This window comes from Manis pentadactyla, chromosome 3 (assembly GCF_030020395.1).
Source record: "Manis pentadactyla isolate mManPen7 chromosome 3, mManPen7.hap1, whole genome shotgun sequence".
Classification (NCBI taxonomy): domain Eukaryota; kingdom Metazoa; phylum Chordata; class Mammalia; order Pholidota; family Manidae; genus Manis; species Manis pentadactyla.
This window is the reverse complement of record NC_080021.1, coordinates 50,248,930-50,273,765: the sequence shown is the minus strand read 5'-3', so window position 1 is coordinate 50,273,765 and position 24,836 is coordinate 50,248,930. Positions and strand designations below refer to the sequence as shown.

General features: G+C 34.2%; 1 pseudogene; it reads right to left on the bottom strand.

The window, feature by feature from the left end:
• Positions 1-2,515: 2,515 nt before the first annotated feature.
• LOC130682860 (prefoldin subunit 4-like) overlaps positions 2,516-24,836 on the bottom strand; it is a 73,398-nt pseudogene continuing 51,077 nt past the window's right edge.

Below are 24,836 nucleotides of genomic sequence, written 5' to 3'. Positions count from 1 at the left end.
ATAAAAAGTTTCTGTATGGTAAAGGACACCATCAACAGAACAGAAAGGCATCCTACAGAGAATATATTTGTAAATGACATATCTGACAAGGGGTTAACATACAAAATATATAAAGAACTTGCACGCCTAAACACCCAAAAAGCAAATAACCTGATTAACAAATGGGCAGAGGATATGAAGAGACAGTTCTCCAAAGAACTTCAGATGGCCAACAGACACAGGAATAGATGCTCCACATTACTAATCATCAGGGAAATGCAAATTAAAACCGCAATGCGGTATCACCTCACACCAGTAAGGATGGCCAGCATCGAAAAAACTAAGAACAAGAAATGCTGGGGAGCATGTGGAGAAAGGGGAACCCTCCTACACTGCTGGTGGGAATGTAAGCTAGTTCAACCATTGTGGAAAGCAATGTGGAGGTTCCTCAAAAACTAAAAATAGAAATACCTTTTGACCCGGGAATCCCACTCCTTCAAATTTACCCAAAGAACACAACTTCTCAGATTCAAAAAGACATATGCACCCCTATGTTTATCACAGCACTTTTTACAATAGTCAAGATATGGACGCAACCTATGTATCCATCAGTAGATGAATGGATAAAGAAGATGTGGTACATATACACAATGGAATACTATTCAGCCATAAGAAAGAAACAAATCCTACCATTTGCAACAACATGGATGGAGCTGGAGGACATTATGCTCAGTGAAATAAGCCAGGTGGAGAAAGACAAATGCCAAATGATTTCCCTCACTTGTGGAGTATAACAATGAAGCAAAACTGAAGGAACAAAATAGCAGCAGACTCAGAGACTCCAAGAAGGAACTGGTGGTTACCAAAGGGGAGGGGTGTGGGAGGGTGGCTGGGGAGGGAAGGAGAAGGGTATTGAGGTGTATTATGTTTAGTGCACATGGTGTGGGGAATCACAGGGAGAACAGTGTAGCACAGAGAAGGCACATAGGGAATCTGTGGCATCTTGCTGCACTGATAGACAGTAACTGCATTGGGGTATGGTTTGGGACCCTATAATATGGGCAAATGTAGTACCACATTGTTTTTTCATGTGAAACCTTCATAAGAGTGTATATCAATTGTACCTTAATAAAAAATTTAAAAAAAGAAAATGCACTGTTTAAATAACATGAAACAACACATAATAAACAAGAATTACATTTAATAAGGCATGTGTAGAACCTCTATGAAAAAATATAATTTATAATTTTACTGAATCAAGGGATGGAATGTATGGAAAAAATCTTATTCTAAAAAAGAAGGTTTACAGGTTGTGCAGTTGTCAATTATTTTTCTACTAACCTATGTATCATTATTCTACATGACAGGAGGGCACAGAGAAATTCTCATATTTTACTTTAGATATTTCTGTTTTGCTTTGAATATTTATCAAGTGAGTGAATAACTACTATAATTCCAAATAAAAAATGAAATGTAAAACAAATCTATGGAATCTTGAAGGACTTACTAGGTGTGAATGAATGTCATAGATAATAGCTAACACTTATGAAGTATTTACCAGTTTCCAAATTCTAAGTGCTTTAAGTGGATGAATTTATTTAATGCAAGGCATTATCAGTTTTTATGTTGTAAATCGCAAACTGTGAAAGTGACTATCATACCAAATTTCATAGCTACTGTTTAGCCTTATCATTTTTAAGGGTGAGAAGTATTAGATAGAACCCTACACTCTACATCTAAATATGCTCATAGACTGTCATTGTGTTAAAATTGCACCATTTCAAGTTGACTTACTTGGGTCATAATGGCTTTTGTTTGTTTTAGACTCTTGTATGAAATTTAAATAAAAAGCATTATTAGCTAACATCTAGGGGCAGTATGGATAGTTAATGTCTAGAAGAGGGTAAGAGCCAGCTTATAAAAATATGCCTCTGGTGGTCCTGAAGACAGAAGTGGGTTGTGAGAAGGACTGATAGGGGAGGTGGGAAGGAAACAGGAAAATGTCACCACTTCAGTTTTGCTATTGCAGTTATGATTCCCATAAGTAATTAGAATAACTATTGAATTTGAAATCAAGGCATTTTAATATTTTAACCTCAGCTTACTGATTTGTTAATATCTGAAAGCATTTTTTCTCCACCATGAAAGATACTGAAATTCACACATGGTATTTCTGTCCCCCTCCTCCTCCTCATTTTTCTAACACCAATATTTCACATTTTCAGAGTACATAAGTTTTATAGTATATTCTAAATATGTAACATCCACAGTTGTTTTCTGTATTTGTTCATTTGTTTGTTTTGCTTAACTGGTTTATAATAACATGACATAAAGCCCCTATACTTGATATAATCATTATGCAAAATATATTGATAAATGCTGTCCTCTTTCAAAAAGATAAAATAAATAAGCAAGTATGTGAAAATAGATAAGTTTCCATTAAACAAATGAGCATTTAAAAAACTTTTTTGTTCCATATTATTTGAAGGAGGGAAATTATCATTTTAAACAATACTCAATTTTATTAAACAAATTTTTTAACATATTATAAGATGTTTAACTTTAATCAGCTTCAAGGTTCATGTTGCTCCCAAATTTTGCACGTAACTGAACTTTCAAATCTGGTAACACTGGCTCAACTGATTCTACTTTGGATTCTAAGGCATCAGTTTCTTCTTACAAATTTATCTTTGCTTCTTCTAACATTTCTTGCATTTCTTCTTGAGAATGGCTAATGAAAACCACCCATTTGATAAGGTATCATTAAGCAGTTGTCTTTTACAAGCATTATGTCATCAGAAGCATCTTCTAAATTTTGTAGTTGTTTCTTTTTCAGACCTATTTCTTCCTTCAGCTCTGTGATTCTACCTTATTCTAGGCAAATTTATCTTTTGTTGATCTTCAAAAGTAACATTAACATCTGCAGCCACCTTCTTCATGCTGGCTGCCATCTTGGGACTGTGTTTACTTCTGCATTTAAATGGATTTAGTATAAATTCAATATACAATTTAATATATAATAATGTATAGTGAGTTGTCCTTTTACATTACTACTTCTACTTTCTTGAGCTAATTATATTTCCCCAAAAAACTTTATTTGGAAAATTTAGAAACCTATGGAAAAATTAAATAATAGACCAATAAACAGTCATATACTATTTACTTAGATTCACAAATATGATGGTGCCACATTGCTTTATCCATACATATTTCTTTTGCTCTATATTTATTTATAAACATAATGATACTGCATCCTAAATACTTTAGTGCATCTCCTAAGAATAAATAACTCTAGCATACCCATACTATTATTCATAATAATTAATATCTAGTCCATATTCAAATTTCTTTGCTATAAAATATACTTAATAGTTTGTTGTTGTTCTAGTATTTAGTCCAGGTTCATATATTGTTTACTACAACTCTTTTATTCTAAAACAAAAGAACAACTTGTTTTAGTAACATAGAGTTTTTAAGGAACCAGGCCAGTTTTCATGTAGAATGTTCCAGAATCTGGACTTATCCAATTATTTCTTTTGAATTCCATTCAAATTGCTCTTCTATCTCCTATATTCCAATAATTTATTTCTACAGTTTGATTCATTTTAAATATTTTTATAAGAAAATTTCATAAGTGATGTTATTTTGTTTGTATTGCATTACGTATGTTATATCACCCCATTCTTTATTTTGATCCATCATTTGATGAAATGGATTTAATAAATCAATCAACTTTTTAACTTTTTTCTTTTTCTAAGAACTCATAGGGTATTGTACATTCGAGAATATGGTTCTGTTACCATTATATATGTATATATTTTAATTGTAGGATATAAATATTTAGGTTATTTTTTTTAATTCAGATTTTCATGGACATTGTTCTAGTACTTTCAGGCTTTGTGATGTTTCTATGATGTAGGTAGATGCTAGCCTGATATTCTCTTCCCAAAGGTAATCTGCTTTTCTTGCTTAGAGGCCCAGTACATAAACATAATTTAGCTTGGTTTTTAGCAATCATCAATTATTCCTATGATTACTAAAATTTTGGGTCTCCCTTTGAGTCAGCAATTTTTTTTAAGGAAAAGTTTCTTATTTCATATCTCTTAATGCTATTTCTGTCTCATTTGTTATTCCTGTCCTGGAATACTATTAAGTATATTGTATAGCCTTCAACATCCATAGTAGTCATGTTCTTACTTCTGTGAGGCAGTTTTGATAGATCTCTCATATTTCTGTATATGTTGTAAGCAGAGACATTAACTTCCCTTTTATTCCATATTATTTTCAAGGATATTCATATAGCAGAGAACCTTGGAACATACAGATAGTTTCCCTACAGAACAGAAGTCATATCTCCTTGTTGTCTAGTCCACTTAAAGATAATGTTTCCCCCTGGAACAACTGTAATGCAGATTTGGTTACTTCCATTTTAAAGATAAGGATTAAATTCAGGATTCTTCACATGTGATACAAACTCAAAGCATTAGCAACATCCACCTGCGCTACTCCAGGGACTTGTGAGTTAAGGTAACACAAATACCAACCTTGTAGTACTTGCAAGGCTGTAAGTAGTTAAGTCCTTTGTCTCTGACCCAGAAATCTTCTGTCTTCTGCCAGCATCCACAAAAGTATGACAGGCCAATCAACCTGTTAACTTGTGAGCAGGGTGAAATCTTAGACCCTTCACAGTTTTTAGTTCATCAGTCACTTCTATCTTTTTATTCTCTTCCACTTATTATTTTAATTATTTTTTATGATAGTTTTCTATGACCCATAGTTTGTTTTTCTACTAGGTTACTTAATCTCTGGCCTTTTTTTTCCTCATCTGTATGGTGACAATAAGTTCTTACATCATAACATTACTGTGAAAATTAACTTAGATATGTGTCACTGAGAACAGTCACTTTCACATTGTAAGTATTCAATTAATGATTTTTAATTATGTTTATTACATTTTATTTGTATTATTTCTATTTAAGTTTTCATATGTTTAATAGTTTTATTTTTCTTTTCCATTTATTTTTGTTGCAAACCAGTTTATTTTTCTAATTTGAACATGTCTTATCACTTGGTATTCTTATACCTGGTTTTGTAATTTTGTTTTTTATCAATTTTAGATTATGGAAATATTGTTAACTGAAATCTTTTTCTGATGTCCCAAGCTAGTTATTCTGATACATAGTCAGACATACAGGGCATTCAAAGGAGAAAGGCTAAAGATTTTATGGGAAAAAAAGAATAAATCAAGATAACTGTAAAGCATTCTTACAGAAAAAAAATGGAAAATAATGTTGGAAATACATATTTGAGTTGATTGTGATGAGCTTTGAATCTAAAATGACCAGTTTGAACTATGTCCTGTTAGCAATAGAGATTCAATGCAGGATTTCAAAATATATATAGTAGGAATGCAATTAATTAACTTGGTGTTAGTTTACAGTACAGCTTCCCAATCAGTAATAGGAGCACACTGTTAAGCTTTCAAGGGTATGTTTTAAAATATATATTCTGTTCAAACCTCAGGATATATGGAGCCTCCAGAGCCAGTCACCACCAAATGAGTAGCCTCTTCGGTTTATCTGAATATATTTTACAAATTTATTATTTCCCACCTGAACCATGAAGTTAAAGTAATTTGGAAGCATAGGTTTGCAGAATGGTTGGAGACAGGATAGACTAGAGATGGAAGAAATAGTTAATAAATTAATATCTATGTGAATAATGAAGAAGGGAAAAACTGAGGCCCAGGCCTTGGGAATGAAGAGAAAAAGGCAAATTCAGGAGATGGATCAAAGTTTCTATCAACTGAATTTGGTGACTGACTAAATATGAGAGAAGAGGGAGAGTAGATTAAAATTGTACCTTGGACTTCCTGCTTAAGTAATTGGTTAGGTAATTATACCTACCAGAATTTCAAATCTAGAACCAAGAATCCAAACAGAATGACTAACTCAACAATGAGAAATGCAAATAAAATGTCCTGTAGATACTGTAGCGCAGGGACTTGGAATAAAAACAATCACATGGATGGGCACAAAGATCTCTCATTTGCATGTGTCCCTTATTTGAAAACAGAACTCTTTAAAGATAAGTAATCCTAACAGCTATGACCAGATGGCCCCGTTCAAATGAAAGTTGTCAATCTAAACCAAGTGAAGTACCAATGCAATTTGAAAGTGATTTATTTGCAATGCAAATGTGAAGCTACCTCTGATTTTCCCAGAAGCAGGATAAACAAAATAAATGAGCCATTAGGTAGCACAGGTGAGACACTCAGCCTTCAAGAACCCTGCTTTGATTACTTTGAAAGGCAGAGAAAGGCAGCATAACAAGTTTCCACTTGAACAGAGTGTGTTTATTTAGCTTGCTGCTAGTCAGAGGAAATAGCCCTAATAGTTTTGAATTGCTATAAAAGGTTGCATGCACTTCTCAGATTTATGCATTGAAGCTATAAAAGCAAAAGACTCTTACAGAGAGATTTTCTTAATTAAGCAATTTAGGTTTAAATTCAGAGGTAGAGAACAAATGCAAGCTAAACATACATCACAGCATGTGCCCCAAATGACCTCTCTCACATTTTTCCACTCTAAGATTTCCTCTCCAGCTTTCAAAAATTTCTGCCTCTAGAGAAGCATCTCTTGAACACCTCCACCTATCACTTCTACCAGCTTCCAGCAACTTTTACATACTTTTGTATGTAAAGGACACCTTTTTTCATAAGTATTTATTTACCTCTCTCTCCCTTTGTTCTGCAATGTTTTCAAATGCAAAAATCATACACTATTTAAGTTGCCAAACCTTTCATAGAGATTCGAACCATGTCTACTCATAAACATTATCAAGAAAGTAGAGGAGAGGATCCATAATTCCTTAAAGTTTACTGAATTTTTATAGAATTCATGACTTTTTTTAACTTGACAGTATAATGTTAGATAAGTATGGTAAAGGATAATTGTCCAAAAGGGGTAAAATCATGCCTCTCATAAAGATATAAAATGAACACCTATTAAATATTTTAACAAATTATTAATAATGGAATCAGGTAGATAATACAACTGATTAAAGGAAAAGTCAAACAAGCTAAAAGCTATAGTAGATACCCAAAGATAAAGAAAAAGGAATATAAGCATACCACTAAAGAAAGTCATCAAACTACAAAAGCAGAGAACAAGAGAAGAAGAAGAAAGGAATAGAGAGGAACTAAAAAAATAGCCAGAAAACAATAAACAAAATGTCAATATGCATAAACCTATCAATCATTACTTTAAATATAAATGAACTAAATTCCCAAATCAAAAGACATAGAACAGCTGAAAAAAAATCAAGACCCATCTTTAGGCTGCCTACAAGAGACTCACTTCAGATGCAGGGACACACACAGACTAAAAGTGGAGGGATGGTAAAAGATATTCCATGAAAATGAAACCCAAAAGAAAGATGGGTAGCTATACTTATATCAGACAAAACAGACTTTAAAACAAAGATTGTAATAAGAGACAAAGAAGGGAACTGTATAATGATAAAGAGTTCAATCCAAGAAGAGGTTATAACATTTGTAAATATTTATGCACCAAACATAAGAACACCTAACTATACAAAACAAATATTAACAAATTTAAAGGAGAAATAAACAGCAATACAATAATAGTATGGGGACTATATATTCCACTTACATCAATAAATAGATCATCTAGACAGAAAATAAATAAGGAAACATCAGCCTTAAATGGCACATTAGACCAGGTGGACTTAACAGATATATACAAAACATTTTATCCAAAGTAATAGAATATACATTCTTCTCAAGTACATATGGAAAATTCTCCATGATAGATTATATATAAACATAGCACTGGAAGTCCTAGCCAGAGCTATTTCATAAGAAAAAATAAATTAAGGCATTCATATTGGAAAGGAAGAAGTAAAACTGTTACTATTTGCAGGTGAAATAATATGATATGTAGAAAACCCTGAAGCATCCACACATACCAAAAAAAAATCTGTTGGAACTAATAAGCAAATTCAGAAATTTTCAGGATACAAAATCAATACATAAAAATCTATATTTATATACACTAATAACAAATTATCAGAAATAAAAATAAGGAAAACAATCCCATTTACAATTGCATCAGAAAGAATAAAATACTTAGGAATACAGTTAACAAAGGACATGAGAGACCTGTACAATGGAAACCATAAGACATTAATGAAAGAAATTGAAGGAGACACAAATAATTGGAAAGATAGTTCATGCTCATGTATTGAAAGAATATTGTTAAAAATGTCCATTCTATCCAAAGCAATCTATAGGTTCAATGCAATTCTTATAAAAGTTCCAAAGGCCTTTTTCACAGAAATAGAACAAATAAGTCTAAATTTTGTTTTGAACCACAAAAGACCCTGAAAAGCTAAAGCAATCTTGAGAAAGAAGAACAAAACTGGAGGCATCATGATCCCTGATTTCAAACTGTATCACAAAGCTATAGTAATCAAAATGATATGGTAATGGCATAAAAACAGACACATAAATTGAACAGAATAGAGAGTCCATAAATAAACCCATGCATGTATGGTCAATGAATTTACAATGAAGTGGCCAAGAATATACAATGGGAAAAGAATTGTCTCTTTAATAAGTGCTGTTGGGGAAACTGGACAGTCACATGCAAAAGAATAGAACTGAAAGACTGTTACACCACAAACAAAAAGTATTTCAAACTGGATTACTGACTTGAATGTAGGAACTGAAACTATAAAATTTCTAAAAGAAAACATAGGCAGTAAGTTACTTGACATTGGTCTCAGCAATGATTTTCACAAAAAGCCAAGCAACAAAGGCAAAAAATAAACAAGTAAGGCAATATCAAACTGAAAAGCTCTGCACGGTAAAGGAAACTTTTAACAAAATGAAAAGGCAACCTACTGAAAGGGAGAAAATATTTGCAAATAATACATCTGAATCTGAGAAGGGATTACATACAAAATATATAAAAAAACTCATACAAGTCAATAGCAAAAAATAATCTGATTAAACATTCTCAAATATTCTGATTAAGAAATGGGAAGAAGATCTGAAGAAAAATTTTACCAAAGAAGACATACATGGAAAGGTGCTCAACCTTACTAGTCATCAGGGAAATGCAAATTAAAACCACAATGATATACCACCTGAACCTGTTAGAATGGCTAATATCAAAATGATAAGCAGTAACAAGTGCTGATAGAAAAAAGGGAATGCTTATGCCTTGTTGGTGGGAATGTAAATATTTGTACCGCCAATATGGCAAACAGAATGGGAGTTCCTCAAAAAATTAAAGATAGAGCTACCATATGATCCATCAATTCTGTATATTTATGTATGTACATATTTATCCAAAGACAACAAAAACACTAACTCAACAAAAGATATATGCACCCTATGTTCATTGCAAAATTATTTACAACAGCTAAGATATGGAACCTAAGTGTCCATAAATAGATGAACAGATAAAATATGTACATATATTTACAATGGAATATTATTTAGCCATACAAAGAAGGAAATCTCCCCATAACATGGATGGGCATTAAACTAAGTGAAATAGGTCAGACAGAGAAAGACAAATACAGAATGTTCTCACTTACATGTAGAATTAAAAAAAAAACATAAAGCTTCTAGATACAGAGAATAGATTGGCAGTTGCCAACAGAAGGAGATAGGATGGGGAAATGGTGGACAGTGTCAAATTTGATAAACTTACAGTTGTAAATAAGTAATTCATGATAATGTAATCTACAGCATGGTGACTATAATTGATAATTTTGTACTGCATACTGGAACATTGCTAAGACCTTAAACTTAAAAGTTTTCATCATAAGAAAAAAATGTTTATAACTATGTATGGTGATGGATATTAACTAGACTTATTATCTAGAATTATTATGATCATTTTGCAATATATACAATTATCAAATCATTATATTGTACACCTGAAACTATATATGTCAATTATATCTTAGTAAAAAAGTAAATTTATAAACTTTTATCACACTTATATCTATTTATTTCACTTGCTCTTAGCAAGTATATGTGAAGACTCATGAAAACTAGTCATCATTGTTATTATTCAGGCAAATATCAAAATATCACAGAAGCAAAGGACCTAAAAAGTTAAAAGTAAGATTTTTCCTTTTTTCTTTCACTACTGTGCTGGATATACATTAACGAATTAATTTTATTTGTGTAGTTTATTCTTGGGTTGGATTTATAGTTTTATTATCTTAAACATCTAGTAGAGATAATATATTATTCAACTAGCAAACCCACATAGAATAAATACATGCTGATATTACTTGTAATGTTGATAACTCAGAAGACGTACCCATTTTTATTAAACCAACCATATTAAACTAATATTACTTGTCAGAGATTGACCGAAGTCAATTGTGAATTTGAAAAACATTTGGGTTGGTTTCTATATTTCTAGGAGTCTTAGGAATATTTAATTTATATAAGTGGTTATTTGTGTCTAAGCCAATTTGAATAGAACTCCATTAAGAGATTTTATAATTCATTTTGTAATTCTATATGGAACTAGAAAAATATTATGTATATATTATGTACATACATAAATATACAGATAGATGCAAACAGAGATCTTATAGCTCTCATTCTCAAAGTGTAGTCATGAGTCAGTAAACATAGTAATATAAAAGTCACTGACTTTATGTCCACTTTATATTTTCATCCAAACTATGTTTCTGACAAAAATGTGACAAGCTGAGTGTACCTACTCAATGGGAGGAAGCTTTCTACCAATATTTGTGGAGAAGTCTTTAAAGATTTTCTTTTCCCCTGATATGTCATCTTGTGGAGGATGTGGACTACCTTTTAGGCTGAAGATACTTTCAGCAGCTGTGGAAGTTTCCAAAGTCATCTAGGTGAATAAAATATCCAGTCCATTTCCAATCAGCCTTTTCCTTTTCATCCACAGAGAGTTGCTTTAGGGAGTCCCTGAATCCTTTAAGAACCCCTGGTGAGTGTAGGGAGCAAGGTAAGGACCTAAAGTTCAAGTGACTAATTGCTGGAATAGGGAGGGGAAAGGTCTGGCAGGGTGCACAGAAGAATAGAGGAGAGGGGTTTGAAGGAGGAGGACATATCAAAAGATTCAAGGGAATAGGAGGGAAGATCAAAAGCAAGAGTAAAAGAAGGAAAGAGGAGCAGGTGATGGAAGGGAAAGGTTTTAGAGGAGCCAGTTTGTAGAGATCTTCAGTTTCTGAAAGAGGTCTGTGAAGTTCCAAATTAACCTTAGTAAACCATGCCAACAAGAAAGGAAGCAAGTGAAGTTGGTGGAGCATATAATCAGCACAGACTAAAAAAGGAGATCCTCAGACAAGTGAGAAGCTCCCAGATCTTAACTAGTGGTACTTTTATACTTATTAACAGAGAAAATTGGGACTTAAACAAAGCTTCACTTCCTTGCAGAGCCTCTTACAAACATAGACATCTAAAACTCCAATCTAGCCTCTGTTTGCCTGGGACTCCAACACAGCTCTTTCAAATAGAGAAACATGGAACTCAAACACGGCTTCCGTTTATCTGGGACTCTAACCTAGCTTCTAAGTATACTCAGAATCTAATGGATCAAAATCTGTCTTACTAGCTTCAACAGATGTTTGTCCAGAGCAAAGGTTTAGGAGATAGACAAACCAAAGGATCCCTGATTAGTCAATCAGGAGTAAGACAAGGGCTTCCAAGGCATGCATGGTGAGTGATCCAGGAGTCCAATGATGAATCTGATCCTATCTGAATCATAGCATCATAACTGTCAAAGGAGAAAAAAAAACAGAGCTGGGCAGTAGTCAAAGTGGTAAAAACAGATTTTACTCAGAAATAGTGCAATAGGGATAAAGAGACTTCATAATAGACCTGGGCTCACTTCTGAATACAGCATGGAAGTGGGAATCTATGGCCAAAAAATGGGATGGGAAGTCAGTGGATGGAAAATCACCAAGAGGAAACATCAGAAGAAAGGAGGATTCTGGCTAACCTGAAGACCCGCTGGGGCAATCAGACATCATCCAGCAGACAGGGAAGCATGAGGAACCTGACCAGAGATTGGGGGTGATCAGATAGATATCAATGAAGGGAGTTCTTGCATACTAACTTAATGGTGTTTTTCCTAAAATTGGATTTTACGAGGAAATACAAAGATGGGTCTAGGAGAGTTTCAGGAACATGACTTAAAGTTTGTTCAAACAAAGACTCTTTATCAATGATATGACTAAAAATATTTACTGTATTAAAATATCATTACCATACAATTCAGCAGAGAATTTTCTCTTATAGAATGTTTTAATAACTTCACCTCATACAAGAATAGACAGTCTTTCACTTACTCTTAAATATCAATAGTTTTTATAACACCAAAGAGGGTACTATGGGGCTTGAGGTGTATTACAGCAAGGAATAAAGCATAGTCTGTACCTGGCATAAGGAGGCATGACTTCAAGTCCCAGCTCCGTATTGACTTTGACAAGTTAATACATGAGTGGTGATTTCCTCATCTATAAAAGGAAGACATTTAACTCGAGATCTTTCTTGCTGAAAAGAGTTTATTAGCTCTATAATCATTCCAGACCTTCCCCTGTTACCTTACGTAGCATAACTTAGAACAGCTGTTCTCAAACTTAAGCATCATCAGAATTACCTGGAAGGTTTTTAAGCCACCTTCAGAGTCTCTTATTTAGTAGGTCTTGGGCAGAGCCAAGAATCTGCATTTCTAGTAAGTCCCTGAGGATGCTGATGCAGCTGGTCCCAGGACCACACTTGGAGGACCACTTGTGGCAACATCACAGAGCCATTCACCCACGGAGGGACCATAGGGGCTAACTTCAGAGCAGTGTGTAATTAAACGCAATTCAAGAGGTGAACTGAAAGTTTGGGATTTCTTAAACCTTTTTAATTCATAATTCTAATTTGTATGTTCCCATCCAGGAAGGAGAGAATTAAGACTAATAATGACATTAATGATTGCTTTCCCTGCTGGCATTTTGCCTTTTTTTTAAAGAATTATGCATTTTAAAGGAAAATGTCAGGTCAGGTTCTGAGATGTTTTTATTGGTGTGGTTTTCCAGTGTAAAACTCTATTGTACTTTTAAATGGGTAGTGGGCAAATTCTTTACCTAGAATATTACATAACAGACACACCCAAACCTATATCTCTGTTGATGATCTGATGTAGAATATTTTATTTTCAAGGAAAGCTCCATGATAAAAGGAATGAATTTTGCTTTTTACTTGCTAGTTTACAATTGTATTTATTTTTATATTCTCACAAAGTCCTCTTTGTGCCTTTTGGGGTAAATTCAGCTTGTTCTAATTACATTTATAAAATAAAAGCTTCCCCTGTTCCCCTAATGTTTCAACATTTTTATTGCTTCACATCTGGATATTCTTAGGGACTAATGTGCAACTTCATGGTTCTGTGAGAACATCAACTGACTATGCAAATATGCATTAAAGCAGTGGGAATTTGGGCTACCTTGTCCAGACAATGCTGACAGAAGCATTGTCAGTATAAGATGGCAAATATGACTTTTAAAATAATAGTAATGGCAAATATATTTACCTAGTTAGGAAAATAATATGGATTGTTTTCTTACTGCTCTCTGTTCCATTTTGTTTTAATAAGTTCACCTAGATATTAGGAAAAATGCTTTGGCTGAGAAATCATGGGTCCTCTGTGTTAATTTTTTTTTCAAGAAAACTTCAGAACTTAAAATTATCTAATAAAAGCTGTGTATTTATATGTTAATTTCCTCTTAAGGATCCCAATTAACCCTCATGTTTATGATATATGAAGTTAGTAGGTTTTTTTTTCCAGATAAGTTATAAAATGATGGTAGATAGTCTTAAATCAAACTCACTTTTTGGAGTTGTTAGGAAAATGACAAATTCAATTATCCAGATGGTATGATGTGGTCAAAGTGCCAAAGCAACAGTGGATTTTGTTTTCTTCCTATTATTTATCTGAAGTTTGGTTTATGTAGATATAATCTATTCCTCTGATATGATTAAAGGTACAGTCATTATAATACTTATTTTTAAGCTTCAGAGCTTTCATGATTTTTGTCACCTATTCTCATTAATAATGGCCATCTGCACATCCATTAATGAGTGGAGTGATTTTACTTTATTATCAGTATGTTCTGGGTTTAGCACTGGTAATGCTATATACTTAGACAAAAAAAGGGCCTGAAATAATTATGGAACCCATCTGAAATTTCAAAATTATTTTCCCCAAGTTTGTAATAATTATTTGGCACAAGCTCACCATTTTTAGCTAACAAATATCCAGTAAAGCACTTTTACCAAATGAATGATTTTTTAAATCTGAAATTAATAAAATCAGTGAAAAAATTATACTTTTGCTGTGTTATTCAACCAGTGCCCCAATTGGAGCTAAACTTCATTATCTCTTCAAGATGTCCTCTACTTTTTCTCTTTCTTAAAATTTAAAGTAAACCTGGAAGTAAGGAGAAAAATGAACCATGTTTTGCTAGTCAATAAAATCTAGTACCAAGACTAATGTCTACAGATTTTGGCTATGTCTGCATAGTCTTCTAAAGGTTGTTTCTTAATAATTTGTATTCTCTAAAGGCTAAATTTGTGTTCTATGGCACCAAATGATTTTGGCTCTGTTTTCTCCATTGTCTCAAGTCTTTTTATTCATATTTCTTAAGATCTGTTTCTACTTAGGGCACTTCTGATACCAACTGTGGAGGTTTCCTCCTACATCAACCAATTCTCCAATTCTGCGGACACCAACTGGGTGTCCTACAATTCAATTCAATTCTAACACTATACAGCATTAGAGCATACCCCACATGATAAGGGTCCAGTCCCAGAGATTTCCCCACCCACCTTAAGATACCAGTTGAAATCCTGGACCTCTTGTACTTCTAACCAACCAACTATAAAACAGATTCCCATAACCCCTTCCTCAGGCTCTTCAATTTGGTAGCAAGGATCATAGGACTCAGGAAAACAGTTTACTTACTTGATCACCAGTTATTACAAAGGATACAACTCAAGAAAAGCCAAATGAAAGAGCTGCATAGGGCAAGGTGTGGTAAAAGAGGCCTAAAGCTTCTATGTCCTTTCTGGGCCTACCACTCTCCCAGCATCTCCCTGTGTTCACTGTCTTGCCACTGGGTTTCAGCCCCGGGCAAGTTCACCATGGATTCAATGTGACCAAAGAAATTGACAGTGAAATGTTCTTGGGGTGAAAGGGTTATACCCAACTTTATTTCCAGGTGACAGGTCAGTCAGTAAAATCCCATTCACTCAGAGCGAGTCTGCATGCAGCAAGCCGGTCTCTGCCTCTGGGCCCCTCTGTCTGCACAGCCGTCCTCTGGGCCTCTGTCCTCTGCTCTGCTCTCCTGCAGCCTTGCAGCCCTGCCACCGTGTTGCCCAGAGCATTGGGTGGAGCTCTTTATATAGAGTCAACAGCCATGTATTGCCCACGGTGTGCAGTGAGCTAGTCAACCAGGGCCAGGTGAGAATCCTGGTCACAGTAACTCACATTTTATCCACAGTCACCAACCCAGAAGCTCCCCAAATCCTGTCATTTAGGTTTTTTATGGAGGTTTTCCATACCTTCCATACATATGCATGATGGAGTAAATTACTGACCACTGATGATTAACTCACTCTTCAGATCTCTTCTCTCCCTGGAGATCAGATGGGTAGGGCTGAAAGTTTTAACCCTCTATTCCATGGTTGGCTCCTCTGGCAACCAGCCTCCATCCTCACCTATCTAGGGTCTCAAGAAGCCACATTATTAACAAAAATTCAGATATGTTTGAAAAGGATTTACTATGAAAACTGTCTCACCTATGGGGGATTTTCCCCAGGCAAGTTCACTATAGATTCGGAGACCAACAGAACATCAGGCGTAAAAGGGTTTATACCAAGCTTTATTCTCATGGTGGCAGGTCAAGTGCTGGAATCATGTCTGCCTCCAGTGCAGTCCGCATACCCTAAACACATCTCTGTCTCTGTCTTAGGGCAGAGCACTAGGCGGAGCTCTTTATATAGTAACACCAACAATAATGGCTCATTGCCAATGGGTGTGTAAACATTAGCCTAGCAGTGGGCCAATTACATCATCAAGTGGTTTAGGGTCAAGTGCAGATCCTGGCCATAGGAATTTTCATTTTCCCCACAGTAACAAAGGATGCTCCTCTCACCCCATCAATAAGGAAATCCGAAATATTTTAGAAGCTTTATACCAGGAACTGGGAATAGAGAGCAAATATGCATTTCTTATTATATCACAATATTATAGATCATTAAACATAACACTTAAAGTATAGTCTAAAAATTCCAAATTACTAGTAGAAGCCACTCAAATCTCGAAATTACAACTTTGAGAATCAGCCTAAGGGAACCTTGAAAGTCAAGTCCAATTATTCATTCATTCTGTCTCATCAATCAAGGGTGTTTGTAATGTAACTAATTTGATATCATATCACACCCTATTAACCCAAAGATAGTGTGGATAAAGTAAAAGTTCTTACAGCCAGGATTCTCATCTGGCCCAAGTTGGTTTGCTCACTACACATGTGTGGGCAATACATTGCTATTGACTCTCTAAAAAGAGCTCTGCCCAGTGCTCTGGGCCACAGGGTGGCATGGCAGCATGGCTGCTGCAAGGGCTGGAATGGTGTCAGCACTTAGAGACTGAGAAAGCTGCAGCAGCAGAGAGGCCCAGAGGTAGAGACCAGCTTGCAGCATTCAGACTCGCTCTGAGTGGATGAGGATGCTAGTGATTGACCTGCCCAGTGGGAATAAAGTTGGGTATAAACCCTTTCACCCCAAGAATGCTCCATTGTCATTTTTCAGTCTCACTGAATCCATAGTGAACTTTCCCAGGACTGAAACCCACTGGCAAGACAGACAGCCACATTGAACTGAGCAAATGTGTTTACTATTTTTCTTCTCATTATTATTGCTATGAATATCATTATAATTCTTAGTAAAGATATGTAAAGTGTGTGATTGTACCAAGTAGCAGCCTAGTTTCCATTTGAAGATGGGCACTACAGCTTTAAGTGAGAATCAGGAAAAAGAATTTGGAACAGTGCATCTAGATAATCTGGAAAGCTTTTAAAAATTGGCACTGCATAATTCTAATGTCTTAAAGACAAAATCTATGCCTCTGATTATGATTAGAAATGCAGCCTTTTCATTACTCATTTTAAATGTTCCTATCTTCCATGATTATTTTCTATGATCCTGATTTGATAGGTCTGGGATGGAGCCCAGGAATTTATTGCTTTGAAAGCTCATCAGGTGATTATTCTGTGCAATCAATTTGCAAACCCTTTAATCATACAGGTGGAGAGATTAAACCCTAGAAGATGAAGAGACTTATCCTGTTAAGGTGAAGTGACTTACCCTGTTAAGGTGCCTGAAATTTCACCATTACAATTTTCTTCCTCAGAACTTCAAGACTTCTCAGTCTTCAATATTTAAATAGAAATATTTCCAAGAAAGGTTGAGTCAACTAAAAATAAGGACTGGAATCCAGGATTTGTAATTAGGCAGAGTTGAGATTCCTAGGGGAACAAGGATAATGAGATTAAGTTTATTATCACTTGCTGTATTGTACTAGAGAATGCCAATGACTCAGGAGGCAGGCAGAAGAGTCTTTGCCCATTATAAAGGCATAAAGATCAGTATAGGGATAATGTAACTGAAGTTCTGAAAGTTTCCCTGAGTTTTCCCAAATTATACAACTTTGTGCCAGAGCTGTTGCCTAAACCCCAAGTCAGTACACCAAACCTCATACTCTCTCTGCCATTTGTTCCTGAGTGATTACCAAATTTCCAGTTTAACTTCAGATTTACCCATGGGGTGGGGACTATATGCATAAGGCAAGTAATACTTGTCTTGCCAATGGGTTTCAGCCCCAGACAAGTTCACTGTGGATTCAATGAGACTGAAAAAATGACAGTGGAATGTTCTTATGGTGAAAGGGTTTATACCTAACTTTATTCCCACGATGGCAGGTCAAGAGCTAGAATCCCATCTGCCTCAGAGCAGGTCTGCATGCAGCAAGCTGGTCTCCACCTCTGGGCCTCTCCATCCCCACAGCCATCTCAGTCTCTATCCTCGGCGCTGCCACCACTCCAGCCTCTGCTCTCCTGCGGCCCTGTGGCTGTGCAGCAGCCCAGAACACTGGGTGAAGCTCTTTATATAAAGTCAGTAACAACACATTGCCCACACTTGTGCAGTGAGCAAGCCAACCAGGGCCAAGTAAGAATCCTGGCCATAGAAACCTTGACTTTCCCCACAATACTAAAAAAAAACTAAGTCTAATCAGTACTATGCACAAATCCTAATATATAATAAGTGATCAAAATATGATACTTAATGTTGTAAAAAATTTCCCATAAATGTCCTTTGTTCAGTTTCTTCCTTCTACTTATTTTTCCATCTTTCCTTCAACCAAATTCACTTTAAAATTATAACCCTATTATTTCACAGCTTTATTTTCCATATTATGGATATTTTGTTTAAGAAAAATCTTTGTTCCACTGATATGTTATAATTTAGAAAACTTACAATAGGCTAAGCATAAGAATAAAGGAGTAAAATGTTCTTTCTTCTATTTTGTTTTAGTAGAATATGCCAAGTAACAGCAATAACAGGGTAGACTTTCTGAAAAAGTTCATAAAATTTCTTAGCCAGAATCCTTAACATCCTTAACATTCAAATTTTCCTCAGTCTGGCCTAATACACCCCCCTAACTCCACACTCACCTCCCCACCCCCCCACCTTCCAGCACATTCCTTTCTCACTGTTCTTTTCACATCTACAACAGTCCCCTTGTGTTATGTATTGAATGTTTGTGCGCACCCCCAACAAATTCATGTATTGTAATCCTACCTCCAATGTGATGATATTAGGAGGTGGGAGGTAATTAGGATTAGATGAGGTCATGAGAGTGCAGCCTGATGACCAGGGTTTGTGCCCTTATAAGAGTTGCAGACAGTGCTTCCTCTCTCTGCTCTCCAACATGGGAGACTACAACCTGAAGTCTGTAGTCTGCAGGCCGAACAAGACTCTCACCAGAAACTGACTGTGCTGGCACCCTGATCTTGGATTTCCAGCCTCTAAAAGTAAGAAATAAATTTCAGTTGTTTATAAACTACCTAGTCTATGGTATTATGTTATACCAACCTGAACAAAGACATTTCACCTGAGCAATTTAGGGTCCACATGTAGTTTTTGCTGTCTTATAAAAATATTTTTGTACATTCTGTTTGCCATCCTAATTTCTGGGATATTCAAATGCTATCTGTCTGTCAAAGCATACTGTAAACACAGCTTCCCTATTCCTCTCAGTGAGAATTGTGTTCTTCCTCTTCTGTGTGACAATCAATTTTACCCTAAAATATTATTATTTCTGGACATTGTGTCTTCTACAGACAATGCTTTGCCCAGTTGTCAATTATTCTATGGATAAATGATTGAATTGATGAATGGATAACTGACCAGATTTTTTAAATTTAGGATTCAATTTTACCAGTTTTCATATTTCATTATAAAACAGCTTAGTAGAAGTGTGATTTTCCATGCCCACCAAAAGAAAAAAGAGACTATTGCAAGAAAATAAATCTACATGATTTTTATGTCATTTAAATCCTTTTTTGATGTGTTTGCTATGAAGATCACTAGTTTACTGTTGATAAAGACTGCAAAGAAAAAAGTGAGCAATTCTGCTCCCATTGTGCATCTTGAGTTAATATTTTCCAATTCCTGTTTCCCATACTCATATTCCAAATTTATAAAAATGCAAAAAAGATTCCTGATCTAGTGCTTTAAGATAAGAAACAGCTATCTTAAAAATTACTGAAATGCAATAATCATTTCTTATTAATGGTTCCATCTTGTCTAAATATGATAAAAGAAACATAACCAACTTAATTAAAAAAGAAAAGTTGAAAAATAATTATTTTTAAAAACAAGAAATTCCATGATATTTTTGGACATTTTCTCATGATTTTTCTTATTTAATCTGCAAGGGAGATACATTTTTCTAAACTAAATGTTTTAACTAAATTTTCTTCCAATACTTAATCATAAAAGAAGGTGAAATTATAAAGATGTTAGTGCTTTTTCCCTAAATATTCTGCATTAGCAGAGAAATAATCATTTTTTAAAGAAATTTCATGATGAAAAGAATATTAACTTTAAATAAGAAATACTGAAAAATAAGGTAGCATGGTCATTAAATAATATAGCATGTTTGACCAAGAAAATAACACTAATTCATTTTTTAGACAGAATGTTGTGATTTCACTCCTCTGAGTTGGTAGTGAAACTTTTCTGTATAGTTAGTATTCTTGTACTAGTTTTCAGTTAAATTTTGATTAACTGGTGGAGTGGTCTGAGTATCTAGGTGTACATTATTAGAACAAATCCAGTTAATTGCATTGGATGAAACTACAGTTATGTGACAGTTTCTTCAGTAATATTAATATATAATGAAGGAAATAACAAGCCTTAAACAAATCAAAATGCCATTTTGTTTCTATATATTTATTCTAAAGAAATAAACACAAATATGGACCATGATTTAGCAATTAAGCAATGTTTGTAAACTCAGCAACGCTTGCCTCAGAGAAAAAATAGAAACAGCCTGTGTTTCTAACAAAAGAGAAATCAGTAAATCATAGCCTGTCTATATAATGGAATGTTATGTAAAATTATATGAAACAACATAATGGCATAGAAAACTGCTGACATTATATTAATTTTAAAATCAGATTCTAAAATATAACTTCATGATCATATTTAAAATAAATTTATTCTCTATTTTTAGGGTACAAAACAAACTTCTATAATAATAATAATAATAATAAAACAATGACTCAAACAAGAAAACAAGATAGAGGCTTGTTTTAAATTCATATGATATTCACATGGACCAAGACATGCAGTCAACTGGGCCTCATGAAATCTTCTAGGAACCCAGATATTTCTTCTGTCTTGACACTCCCATGATTGTCTAGGGCACAGATTTTAATTTTAATTTAATTTTAATTTTTTTTGAAAATAGGGGTTCACAGATTTGTTTAGTTATAAACCTTCATCTCAGAGAAATACACATGTCACACACACACTCAAACTCCTACACTGTTGTAGGCTGTGTTTAGGAGTTCACAGATCCCTAACTAGGATCTGTGTGGCTGAGGCTAGCTCATCAGCTAACTCACAAAACTCATACCGAAGGAAAACTGCAAGAGGAGCTAGAAAGTTTAGTCTCTACCTGAGAAGCCATGTGCCCTCTTAAAACTTGGGAGGGGAGTGGTGGTCTATTATTAGAGGGAAATAAGGAAGAGGAGAATGGATTCTGGGAACATTTAACTGTCTCTGCCACAAAATACATAAAAATACTGATATCTACATATCAGATATTAATAATACTGATGTCCAAATGATGAGATAATGAGTTGTTTTTAAATTTACTTTTTCATTCATTTAATTTTCCCAAATTTACTTTATGATATTGAACATTTCTAGATCAATTCTTATGAATTCCTTAAGACATCCTTTGTGGTCTAGCATGTAAAAAGTACTGTAAGTGATTCATATGTGCTGTTGAAGAGTATAAATTTTCAACAAATTGGGTTCATATATATCTCTTATATTAAGTTTGATAATGAATTTTTCAAGTCTTTGGTTCTTGTACTAACTTTTACCTAATGAGAAAAGTATATAAAAATCTTCTATAATTATAAATATAAAAGGTTTTCCTTGCGATGAAGTAAACATACATTTGTTTTCTATATTTTAAGACTATGTTATTTTTGCACTTAAGTGTATTACTGTTTTTTGTACTTTTGGTGAAATTTTTCTTTTGCTGACATTCCTATTAATGATTTTGCATTAAATTCTATTTTGTCTGACAGTAATATTGCTACATCAGCTTCTTTTGCTTAGTATTTGCCTAACAAATCATTCTCATTTCTATATTCTCAATATTTCTGAGTGATATTCCTTTATGCATATCTCTCATACATTGTATAATTTTACTTTTTATATAATCTAATTTCTTAATAATTTTACTCTTTATGTCCTTAACTTTTCTTTTATTTAGCATTTTTTGCTTTTATTTTCTCCTTTTCTGCAGTGCGTTGGATTGAGTTCTCTGTTTTCCTTTTTAATTCTCCAAACCACCCACTTATTTAGAAATTATGTACTCTATTTCCATTCTTTAAATAGCTAACTTTAAATTTTTAACATGGATCCTTAACAAGATTTAGAGTTAATCAATATCTCTATTCTCTTCCTGAATAATTAAGGACCTTAGAATACTTTTATTTCCCATCCTATGCTACTTCTTTATTACTGTAGTCTAATGAACAAACTAATCTGTGTTTGAAGTAGAAAAGGGAATTTCTAAGCTCAATCTGCCATACTGACATGAAGTCTATGTAGAAATTTTCTCCCATAAACTTTTATATCACCATAACAAAAAAAATAGGTTATTTTATAGGACATTTCTAAAGAGAAGAGATTATTAAGTCAAATTAGGTTTTATAATTAAAATCAAGAGAATATAAGACAAATAACTAAATATCAGGAACAATATGCAAGTTCAAGTAGTTTGTCATAATTTTAGAAAACTGCTGAGGCAACCAAAAAAGAGTAAACAAGTTGAAGATAGAAAATGTTGGAAAAGAGAAGGATGTGCTTCTCTTTCCCAACTAGGGGATTTTTTATCTTACCTTATTTTTATTTTTTGCCAAAGGAACAATGTCAAAGGCTTTGCTTTCAGCTGTGATCATCACTCCATCTTTTTATCATTATTTTCTTATAAGAAGTAAAATGTTTGTGCATGTTTTGTGGATATCAAGGCCTGAAGCTGTGGAACATGAAAATACTGGGCTTCAAAATTAAAGACAGAACTAAGGACTGCACTTCATCTCACTTCTGCTGTTATTTCCATCTAACATTTCAGGCACAGTGAGGTGATTGATGATGTGACACTGAGAGGTGCCAAGAGTTCTGCCTACTCCCAAATCTCCCTGTTCAGCCTCAAAGTCTCTAAAAAACAAAAACAAAAACAGAACACGCGTGTGCACCCACACACACACATACACACACACACGCATCAGAACAGTCACCCTTCAAGTTTCAGTCATTTTGTTAAAAAAAAAGAAATATGTAGAAGGCCAACCCATACATTCAGTTAATACACTGACTATAACTCACAAATCATGTAAATGTTTTCCACTTATTTCCATTTGGGTTGAATCAATGAATTGCTTTTGTTTTCTAAAGTTCCTTATTAAAAACAACTGACCATCTGGAATCCACTATAATAGTCAAAGTCAAAAATCAATATACACTGACAGGTATATTTATTAAAAACAAGAACGTAAAAGAAAGTGTGTTCCTGGTAGTCTATATACTGAGGCTATATAAATGGCATTACCCTTCTTGAATCTAACATTCAAAATAAACTTCTAGATGTCTTGAAGATGATAAAAACGATGTGGATATTGAGAGTCATTTCTATGCAAGTACTTCACATAAACAACTTCATTTATATTCATCACATTCTTATGAGACAGGCAACTATTAGTAGGTCATTTCACAGGTGAAGAAACGGACTATAAGAAAATAAATAACTTGTACAAGTTCATACGTTAAAATATGGTAGTCCTAGGATTCGGCCTGCTTGATTTCAAAGCTATGCATTTAAGTATTAAACTAAATTACCTCTGTAGTCTGAGAGGTCACACAGCATCTATACCTTCCTTTGCTCCACTCCAGAAAGGCTCCCAAGAGCTATACCTTTCCTCTGCATTCTATATAGCAAATCTGTATAGTGCAGCAAGACTTACGGTGTTATTATTTTCACATACACTGAAACGGGTACAACTGAAAACCTATTGTAATTATTGCCAGCACTCTCTCAGGGATATTGTTCAATGTTAAATGTAATGTTCAAATCAAAATTGTTGCTAGGTGTGAAATAGCCAATTTGTAACAAGTATAATCATGAACAGTTGCTGGCTGTTCTTGGATCTTCTCCAGCACAGTGCCCCATGAGAGTGGCAATTCTTTGTCCCTTGCTTACTTTAGGTAGCAGTCAATGAGGATTTGGATGGTGACAGAGTGTTTAGTGTTTTCTCGGCATTTAAAAAGTAGAAAAATTTCAGCACATTTTTTGACAATACAATTCTATCATCTTTTAATGGACTTTTAATGAGGACTGAGATAGCCCTCACTTACTGTTGAAACCATATTTGATAAGAATCTCCAGCACTCTCAGTTTGAAGAAAAAATACTTCTTTTTCTTCACATTATGCAAAGACATATTTAATGAAAGATGACTTGGTCATTTTTACACAGTCTTTTGCCACTTTCCCAAGTGTGTTTGCAGAAATCAACCATAAGCAATATTAAAAAATAAAGTTCTTAAAATTTTTAATGGAGTGGACAAAAACATTATCCAGAGAAGAGCTGATTCACTATAGTGAACTGGAATTAGGATCCACTGGGTTCTTACCTCTCTTCCCACCATTCTACTTACCTTGACTTGTATTACATTTTAAGCCCAGTGATTACATAGCATATTTCTGAATAGAATTGTCCATGTATACGAATAGTTGGATTTCTTAAACTTTTATAAACCTTATTACCCAGATGGTCAAAGCAAATTCTCTCAACTTCCCTCTAGAAAATATATTTAAAAATTCAAAATAAAAGTAATGCCTCATTTGTAATCTTATATTAGCACTTGATGACACTGTATTATCTTTTCTCTTACGGATAAAAGACAGAATTT